Genomic DNA, 11,216 nt, shown 5'->3' with positions numbered 1-11,216 from the left:
CAGTAATAGTAGGGGACTTTAACACTCACTGATATGGACAGATCATGGAAGTAAAAGATCAACAAGGATTTAAGGCCTTAAATGACACTGGACCAGTTGGACATCATACATATATTCAGAACATTCCATCCCAAAGCAACAGAACACACATTCTTCTCTAGTGCACATGGAACATTCTCCAGAATAGATCATATCATGGGTCACAAATCAGGTCTCAACCAGTATGAAAAGCCTGCGATCATTCCCTGAATATTTTCAGACCACAATGCTCTGAAGCTAGAACTCAACCACAAGAGGAAAGTTGGAAAGAGCTCAAATACATGGATGCTAAAGAGCATCGTACGAAAGAATGAATGGGTCAACTAGGAACCTAAAGAAGAATTGAAAAAACTTCATGGAAACAAATGATAATGAAAACACAACTGTTCAAAATCTGTGGGACACAGCAAAGGTGGTCCTGAGAGGAAAGTATATAGCAATACAAGCCTTTCTCAGAACAAGAAAGGTCTCAAGTACACATCCTAACCCTATACCTAAAGGAGCTGGGGAATGAATAGTAAAGAAGGCCTGAACCCAACAGCAGAAGAGAAATAATGAAGATCAGAGCAGAAATCAAGGAAACAGAAACAAAAGAACAGTTTATCAGATCAATGAAATTAGGAGCTGGTTCTTTGAAAGAGTTAATACGATTGATAAACCTGAGGCCAGACTTATCCAAAAGAAAAGAGAAAGGACCCAAATTAATAACATCATGTATGAAAGAGGAAAGATCACAACCAACACCAAAGAAATATGAAAAATTAGAAGAATGTATTATGAGCAACTATATGCCAGCAAATTTGGCAATCTGGAAGAAATGGATGCATTCCTAGAGATGTACAGTTTACCAAAACTGAATCAGGAAGACACAGATAACCTCAACGGACCCATAACCAGTAAGGAGATTATAGCAGATATCAAAAATCTTCCAACAAACAAGATTCCAGGGCCAGATGGCTTCCCAGGGGGGATTCTACCATATAAAGAAGAATTAATACTTATTCTCCTGAAACTGTTCCATAAAACAGAAATGGAAGGAAAAATTCCAAACTCATATTATGAGGCCTGCATTACCTTGATCCCCAAACCAGACAAAGACCCCATTAAAAAGGAGATTTACTGACCAATATCCCTGGTGAACATGGATGCAAAAACTCTCATCAATATACTAGCCCATACGCTTCAACAGTACATTAAAAGTATTATTCACCATGACCAAGTGGGATTTATTCCTGGGCTGAACGACCAAGTGGGATTTATTTCTGGCTTCAAGGTTTGCTGCACATCCACAAATCAATCAATGTGATATAATGCATTAATAAAAGAAAGAACAAGAACTATATGATGCTCTCAATAGATGCTAAAAAGGCATCTGACAAAGTGTAGCATCACTTTTTGAGCAAAACTCTTCACAGTGTGGGGATAGAGGGTATATACCTCAGTATCATAAAGCAATATATGAAAAACCCACAGCAAATATCATTCTCAATTGGGAAAAACTGAGAGCTCTTCCCCTAAGGTCAGGAACAAGGCAGGGGTGTCCACTATCACCACTGCTATTCAACATAGTACTAGAAATCCTAGCCTCAGCAATCAGACAACAAAAATAAATAAAAGGCATCTGAATTAGCAAAGAAGATGTCAAACTCTCATTCCTTGCAGAAGATATGATACCTTTTGTGGAAAAGCCACAAGACTCCACTCCAAAACTGCCAGAACTCATACAGGAATTCAGTAAAGTTTTAGGATATAAAATCAATGCACAGAAATCTGTTGCATTTCTATTTCTACACCAAGACAGAAGAAAGAGAAATTAAGGAGTCAATACCATTTACAATTGCACCATAACCATAAGAGTCTTAGGAATAAACCTAACCAAAGAGGCAACAATCTGTACTCAGAAAACTATTACATACTCATGAAAGAAATTGAGGTAGTCACAAAGAAATGGAAAAACATTCCATGTTCATAGATTGGAAGAACAAATATTGTGAAAATATCTATGCTACCTAGAGAAATCTACAGATTTAATGCAATCCGCTATCAAAATACCATCATTGTTTTTCAAAGGGAACAAATAATCCTAAAATTATATGGAACCGGAAAAGACCCCGAATAGCCAGAGGATTGTTGAAAAAGGAGGCCATGTTGGCAGCGTCACAATTCTAGACTTCAAGCTCTATTACAAAGCCGTTATCAGCATGACAGTATGGTACTGGCACAAAACCAGACACATAGATCAATGGAACAGAATAGAGAGCCTGGAATAGACCTCAACTCTATGTTCAACTCATCTTCGACAAAGCAAGAAAGAATGGCCAATGGAAAAAAGACAGTCTCTTCAACAAATGGTGTTGGGGCAATTGGACAGCCCTGTGCATAAGAATGGTCCCTTTCCTTACAACATACACAAAAATACACTCCAAATGGATGAAGGACATCAATGTGAGACAGGAGTCCATCAAAATCTTGGAGGAGAACATAGGCAGCAACCTCTTTGACCTCAGTAGCAGCAACTTCTTCCTAGAAACATCTCTAAGGGCAAGGGAAACAAGGGCAAAAATGAACTATTGGGACTTCATCAAGATGAAAAGCTTTTGCACAGCAAAGGAAGCAGTCAACAAAACCAAAAGACAACTGAGAGAATGGGATAAGATATTTGGAAATGACATAGCAAACAAAGGGTTATTATGCAAAATCTATAAAGAATTTACCAAGCCCAAAGAACCAATAATCCAATTAAGAAGTGGGTAGAAGTTAGGATCAGATACTTCTTCAAAGAATACCTCCTAAGAGAGGTCACAGACACATGAAAAAGTGGATTGACCTAAAGGGTATTAAGCTAAGTTAAATAAGTCAACCAGAAAAAAAGAAATACCATGTGATTTCACTTGTACATGGAAACTAAAAAAAAGAAAAAGAAAAAAAAAAAAGACTCATTACTTTAGAGAACAAACTGGTAGTTGCCAGAGGGGCAAAGGGTAGGGAGATAGGCAAAATCAGTGAAGGGGACTAAGAGGTACAAAGTTCTAGTTAGAAAATAAATTAAAAGAATATAAAATTTAGCATAGGAAATATAGTTAATATTACTGTAATAACTTTGTATGGTGACATGTGGTAAGTACTCTTTTTGGTGAGCATTCCATAATGTATACAAATTTTGAGTTACTATGTCATACACTTGAAATTAATATAATACTGTATGTTATTTATACTTCAATTAAATCAGACAGGTGGAAAAAGCAAAGGAGAATGCATTTTTGTTTATTTGTTTCAATTTTTTATTTAAATTCTTGTGGATTAATATGTAAGGTAATATTGGCTTCAGGAATAGAATTTAGTGATTTATTACTTACATACAATATCAGATGCTCAACATAAGAAGTACCTTCCTAATACCCATCACCCACTTAGCCCATCCCCTGTCCACCTCCCCTCCATCAACCCTCATTTTGTTTTCTATTGTTTTTTTTTAATTTTTATTTATTTATTTTGACAGCAAGACATCACAAGTGGGCAGAGAGGCAGGCAGAGAGAGAAGGGGGAGCAGGCTCCCTGCTGAACAGAGAACCCAATGAAGGGCCCGATCCCAGGACCCTGAGACCCTGAACCTGAGCTGAGGGCAGAGGCTTTAACCCACTGAACCACCCAGGTGCCCCTTGTTTTCTATTGTTCAGAGACACTTAAAGTTTGCTTCCTTTGATGGGCTTTTTAGTACACAGGAAATGGCTAAAGAATGAATATCTGAGCTAGACGATATATCAAAAATGAAAAGCAAAGAGAACAAAGATTGAAAAACAAAACAAAACAAAAGGACAAGGACTGTGAGGCAAATACAAAAATGTGTAACATACACATAATGGGACTACCAGAAGGAGAAGAAAACAAAACAAAATAAACCCTAAAAAACAGAATATGCAAAATGATAATGTCAGAAAGTTTCCCCAATTTAATATCAAACACAAAACCACAGGCCCAGGAATCTCACAATATTAAGCAGGATAAATGTCTCTCAAAAACTCCACCTGGGAATTTCATTTCAAACTCCAGGAAATGAGATACATAGAAATAATCCTGAAAAATGTCATAGGGGAAAAATAAACACCTTACTTACAGTGGGACACCGACCAGAATTTTACCCAGTAATTAAAGTATTTAATTAAGTAATTAAAGTAAAAAAAAGACTACCAACCTAGAAATTATTCTTCAAAATTGAAAAAGAAATAAAGGAGATGTTATCTCAGACAGATTAAAGGAATATTTTGCAAGTAGACCTGCTTTGCAAGAAATGTTAAAATAAATTCTTTAGAGAAGGAAAAACTAATATGTAGGTCAGAAGCTTGGATCAGTGTAAAGAAAGGAAAAGCATCAAATAATTAATAGCCAAAATTAATATAAAAATTGTTTCTCTCATCATTAAGTGATGAGGGAGATAATAGTGCATTAATTATAATAATACCCAAAATGTATTTGATTATATAAGTTTATGTGTAAGTCAAATGAATGACAATAATGATATATAAGGGAGAGGAGGAAAAGTTCAGATTATTTTTTTATTATAAGGTACTCACACTGCCTATGATGTGTGTTACATTATTTAAAAGTGGACTTGGATTAGCCTGTAAAATACATATTACAAACTTAGGGAAAACTCTAAAACAAATAAAAGAACAATAACAAAGCAAAATAAAACACTATAGCCAATTAGGCCAACCATGTTCTTTCCTCAGATGTGTAATGACTGCTAATAGCAACTTCCTCAGTAGTATAAAGAGTCTGTTGTGCATATGGGTTGCCTGAAGAACATGGAGACAGACCTTTCCATTGGACATTTATGTCTGACATTGTCCTCAGTCTAGGCCCAAGACAAGTATGTGAAGTGCCATTGGCCTCAAAGCACAGTGGCCAGGATCCCCATTGGCCAAGCCATCAGATCCATCAGTTCCACACCACAAAACAAGGACTGAGGCCCTATGCAGGGCCAAATTCAAGTTACCTAGCTGCTCGAAGACCCACATCTCCTAGAAGTAAGGCTATACCAAATTTAACATGGCTGGATCTGAAGACATGGTGGCCAAAAAGCAGCTCCTTTTGTTAGGCTGTAGGCTTGAATGCATTCTAATTGTGGTCCTAGAGAAGGACAGGCCCTGCATTCCTGAAGTCATTGGTACTGCCTGATTTTTACTCAACAATAACATAAAGATTAGTCAGTAAAGAGTTAAAAACAAACAAACAAAAAAAGCAAAACAAATAAAAACCACCAAGTACAGATGACCCTTGAATAATGTGGGTTTGAACTGCATAGGTACACTTATATGTGGATATTTTATAGTACTGCAAATGTATTTTTCTTCCTTATGATTTTCTTAATAACATTTTCTTTTTCCAGTTTCCTTTATTGTAAGAGTATAGGCTATAATACATATAATATACAAATAGTCAATGGACTATGTATGTCATCATAATGTTTCCAGTCAATAGCAGGTTATTTGTAGTTGTTTTGTGGGAGTCAAAATTTATATGTGAATGTTTGATTGTGTAGGAGAAGGGTGGGGCTGTGGTACTTCTAGCTTCCATATCATTCAAGGATCAACTGTATAAGTGGCATGGTAAGAAAGGAGAGAAAATGGAATAATAAAATGTATACTTAAAACCACAGAGGTCAGAAAAAATAATGGAAGACAAAAATAGGAATGAAAACAAGGGCAAGAAATAAAAAAAATAGTAAGAAATACAGTAGATATCAATCCAATTACATCAATAATCACTTGGAAATTCAATGGCCTATATGTATTAAAGGACAGAGATTTTCAGAATCCAATCACAAAATATCTATCTATCTACATAGTGTTTATAAGAAATCCAATTGAAATATAATGACACATAAGAATTAAAAGCAAATGCATGGATAAAGGTATGCTATGCTAATACTAATTTTTTTAAAAGATATACTAGGGTAGCTATATTAATTTCAAGTAGAACAGAATTCAGAGCTAAAATATCATCAGGGATAAAATAAAGCATTAAATAGTGATAAAAGGTTTATTCTATAGGAAGACATAATAGTCCCAACTGTATATGTGCCCTAACAGTAGACCATCAAAACACATGAAGCAAAAACTAATGGAACATCAAAGAGAAACAGATGAATCCATATCTAAGTTAGAGACTTCAATCCCCCTCTATCACAAATGGATAGATCTGGCAGGTAGAAAATCAGTGAGAACACAGTTGAACTCAACAACACCATCAATCAACTAGATATAATTGACATGTTTAAAGTACTTCATCCAATAGCAGAATATAGATTCTTCTCAAGCTCACATGGAGTATTTACTAATATAGACCCCATTCTGGGCCATAAAACACCTTAACACATTTAAGATAATAGAAATAATACAATGTTTATTCTAGACCACAAAGGAATTAATCTGGAAATCAGTAGGAGAAAGATAGCTGGAAAATCCCAAAATGCATGGAGATTAAACAACACACTTCTAAATAACACATCGATGGAAGCAGAAATCTCAAGACAAATTACAAAATATTTTTAATTACAAGGTTATTATATAAAATTCAATGGACTTTCTATGTACCAGGCACAAAAAAGTAATTTAAAATTAAAAACAAAATAAACAGCCAAATATATGAAATACTTAGGTATAAATCTGGCAAAATATGTACAAGATTTGAGAAAACTCCAAGACTCTGATGAATGAAGTTAAAGGACTAAATAAATGGATAAATATGTCATGTTTATGAATAGGAAGGCTGAATATTACTACAAGACCAATTCTTCCGAACTTGATCATAGATTCAATCTGATTTCCATAAAAATCCCAGCAAATTATATTGTGAATATCAACAAACTGATAAAGTTTATATAAAGAGGCAAAAGAGCCTGAATGGCCAACATAATACTGAAGGAAAGGAATGAAGTTGGGGAACTGACACTGTTGTACTTCAGGACACATTATAGTGTCATAGTAATCCAGACAGTGTGTGGTATTGATGAAAGAATGGACAAAGAGATCAATGGAACATATTAGGGAGCCCAGAAATAGACCCCCTAAAATATTATCATCTGATCTCTGACAAAGGAGCAAAAGCAATGTAATGGAGCAAAGACAGTCCTCAACTAATGGTACGGGAATAACTGACCATCTACATTCAGAAAAGAAAAGAAAAGAAAAGAAAATAGAAAAGAAAAGAAAAAAGAAAAAAAAGAATCTAGAACCAAACTTTACACCCTCCACAAAAACCGACTCAAAAGTGGATCATGGAGCTAAATATGAAACACGGAAGTATAAATTCCTTGAATATAACACAAGAGAAAACATAGATGACCTTGGGTATGGTTGTGACTTTTTAGATTAAACACCAAAGGCATGATCCATGAAAAAAAAATTGGTTAGCCAGACTTCACTAAGGTTAAAAACTTATGTTCTATGAAAGACAACATCAAGAGAATGAGCAGACAAGCCTCAGACTGGGAGAAAATATTTGCTAAATTTCATAAAATACTATTGTCCAATATATACAAAGAAATATTAAAATGAAACAATAAAAAAAAATTAAAACAGATGAAAGACCTTCAGACAACACACAAAATAAGGTATACACATAGTAAAACAGCACATGAAAAGATGTTCCAGAACATAGTTAATCAGGGAAATTCAAATTAACAGGATAACAAGATATCACTGCAACCTATTAGAATGGCCATATTCCAGAACACCAACAGCAAATTCTGGTGAGGATGTGGAGCAATGGAAACTCCTATTTACTGTTGGAGGGAATGCAAAATGGTACAGTCACTGTGGAAGAGAGTTGGCGAGTTTCTTAAAAAACTAAACACATTACCACCATACAATTCAGCAACAGCACTCCTAGGTATTTACCCAAACAGTTGAGAATTTACGTTAACACAAAACCTGCACACAAACATTCATAGCAGCTTTATTCATAACTGTTAAAACTTGGAAGCAATGGAGATGTCCTTCAGTCAGGGAATTGTACATACATCCAAACGATGAAACATTTCTTGGCACTAAAACTAAATGCACTATCAAACCATAGATGATATGGAGGAAACTTAAAAGCGTATTCTTTTTTTTTTTTTTAAGATTTTATTTATTTATTTGACAGAGAGGTCACAAGTAGGCAGAGACGCAGGTGGGAGGGTGGTGGGGGGAAGTAGGCTCCCTGCTGAGCACAGAGCCAGATGAGGAGCTCCATCCCAGGGAGCTCTATCCCAGGATCCTGAGATCATGACCTGAGCTGAAGGCAGAGGCTAAACACACTGAGACACCCAGGCGCCCCTTAAAAGTGTATTCTTAAGTGAAAAAAACCAATCTGGAAAAGGCTATATATTATGTGATTCTAAATTTATGACATTCTGGAACAGGCAAAACTATGAAAAATTTTAAAAGATCATGTTTGAGCAGGAGGGAGGCATAGAGAGGCAAGGCGAAGCATGGGATTTTAAGGACTATAAAAATACTCTATATGACATCATAATGATGCATACATGTCATCATATTTTTGTCCAAACTCACAGAATATACAACACCAACAGCAAGCCACATTGTAAACTAGACTTTGGGTCATTACAGTATTTAGATTTATTATTAATATTAATATAGGTATATTATGTAATATTAATTATAAATATTATTAATATAGGTTTATTAATTATAACACATGTACTATTATTTAGGGGATATTAAAGATGTAGGGAGTCTACACATGCATGGAATCAGGGGATATATTGTAATCTCTGTACTCACCTCTGAATTTTGGTACAAACCTAAAATCACTCTGAAAACATAAAGTCATAATAAAAAAAGAATGTGAAATTTAAAAAAAAAACTTTGTACACAAAATATAGAGAATTTATTTCCAACAAAACAGATCTAAAGAAATATTTAAAAATACATAAATCACAATAATATGTTATCAAAGAATAAACTAAATGAAACACTTAGAGATGAAAATTATACATAATTTTATGTTTGTGTGTATGTGCATACTTTTTCCCTCTTATTTTCAACTTCTGACAGGTGCTGCACAGAATTTTCCACCTACGAGTTACAATGTTCTTTCACAACTACTCTGCTCTATGGTTGTAGAACAAAAGTAGCCCTAGATAATACATAAGCAAACGAGCATGGCTATCCTTGAAAATGTTATCCTCAGGGGCACCTGGGTGGCTCAGAAGGTTAAGCCGCTGCCTTCGGCTCAGGTTAGGACCTCAGGGTCTTGGGATCAAGCCCCACATCAGGCCCTCTGCTCAGTAGGGAGCCTGCTTCCTCCTCTCTCTCTGCCTACTTGTGATCTCTGTATGTCAAATAAATAAATAAAATCTTCAAAAAAAAAAGTTATCCTCAAACTATATTTTCATCCACCAAAAAACATTTAATATTTGTATGAAATTAGTATATATGTATACATATATATGTATACTAATATGCATATATATACATACATATATATGTATACATATATATCTATGTATAAAATTACTAAGAGATATGAGAAGGAAATTCACCAAATAAAAAAATACAGAGGGATAAAATATAAGCAAAAAATATCCATATTTATATCTAATAAAATAAATATAATTTAAACCAGTAAGTAACGAGCACTTTATGTCAAATTAAAAAAAAAATTACCATGATTGTTGTTCCTTTTGTCTCTGTGGCGGTTTTTATGGTATCATCTAGTGTTTACACTTGACCAAGAGGGAAATTTCAGCTATGGCCAAACCAAATATTATTTAAATATAATTTAATTTAATATTTAATATTTCTAGTGAAAAGAGTACAACATAAAACAAGATCCCTAAGGGGCGCCTGGGTGGCTCAGTGGATTAAGCCTCTGCCTTTGGCTCAGGTCATGATCTCAGGGTCCTGGGATGGAGTTCCGCATCGGGCTCTCTGCTCGGCAGGGAGCCTGCTTCCCTCTCTCTCTCTGCCTGCCTCTCCATCTACTTGTGATTTCTCTCTGTCAAATAAATAAATAAAATCTTTAAAAAAAAACAAAAACAAAACAAAATCCCTTAAAGTTAGCATGTCCTTTGGCTCATCAACCCCTCTTAGATAATTTATTCCTAGAGAAACCTTTCTTTCTTCTTCTTTTTTTTTTTAATCAACAAATGTTTATTGGAAATCTACTAGTCTGGTAGTGTTCAGACTTTAATATATAAATTACCCAAGTTTCTGGCATTGAAGTGTTAATGACATGCAAGAAATTTTCCTGAACTATGAAATTAATAAAGTTGGTTATAAAATATCATTAGTTATGTTCTTTTTAAATAATTACCTTTTTATGTATCTTTTTATAATATACTCAAAAACATTTGCTAAAATCTTATGGATACAGATGCATATTATTTTCCACATTGTACTCACTTTCCTTTATAATACATGCTGCTTTTGGAAAATAAAGTTGGAAAGTGAGTTTAGTATCAGCATGAAAAATAATCTATACTAACAGAATATATTAATTATTACTATGTATGGAATTATAATTTTTAATATCTCATATAATCACATAAATAAAGGGTTATATTTATTTATAACTTTACTAATACATTTTAGCATCCTGAAGAGGAACTGTGAATTATTAATGAACACACAAACTATTAATAAGTATAACTGTTAACCTCTGCATAATTCTATATTTTTTGTATAATTGTACATAGTACTACTGTGTTGAAATCTATTTAGTTTTTCCTGGACTATTATGTGTTTTATTTAAATATTATAGACAGTCTTGAAATATTTATTTATTTATTAATTTACTTGTACTTGCATGAATTAAAAAATACATAAGTATTTCATTTATCAGATTTCTAGAATGTATACTGCTATATGAAAATACCTAACAGTTTATTTTTTTTTTAAAGATTTACTTATTTAATTTACAGACAGAAAGCACAGTGGGGAAGGGCAGAGGGAGAAGAGAGAGAGAATCTCTAGCAGACTCCCTGCTGGGCACAAACTTGAACCAAAACGAAGAGTCAGAAGCTCAATTGACTGAGCCACCCAGGTGCCCCTAAAATATCTACTATTTTAATGGATCTTTGTATACCACATAACTTTTTTCCCTTAGAAATGGAGACATTCCTAAAACAGGTTACAAATTAATTGTTGAGATATAAGCAGATTAGTACT

The 11,216-nt window shown here is 34.1% G+C and overlaps 1 pseudogene; it reads left to right on the top strand.

The window, feature by feature from the left end:
* Positions 1-4,733: 4,733 nt before the first annotated feature.
* Positions 4,734-4,856, top strand: LOC131808730 (small nucleolar RNA SNORA70; annotated as a pseudogene).
* Positions 4,857-11,216: the final 6,360 nt, after the last annotated feature.

Source organism: Mustela lutreola, chromosome 9, assembly GCF_030435805.1.
Source record: "Mustela lutreola isolate mMusLut2 chromosome 9, mMusLut2.pri, whole genome shotgun sequence".
In the NCBI taxonomy this organism is placed as follows: domain Eukaryota; kingdom Metazoa; phylum Chordata; class Mammalia; order Carnivora; family Mustelidae; genus Mustela; species Mustela lutreola.
The sequence above is the reverse complement of the archived record's forward strand: the minus strand, read 5'-3'. Positions and strand labels throughout refer to the sequence as shown.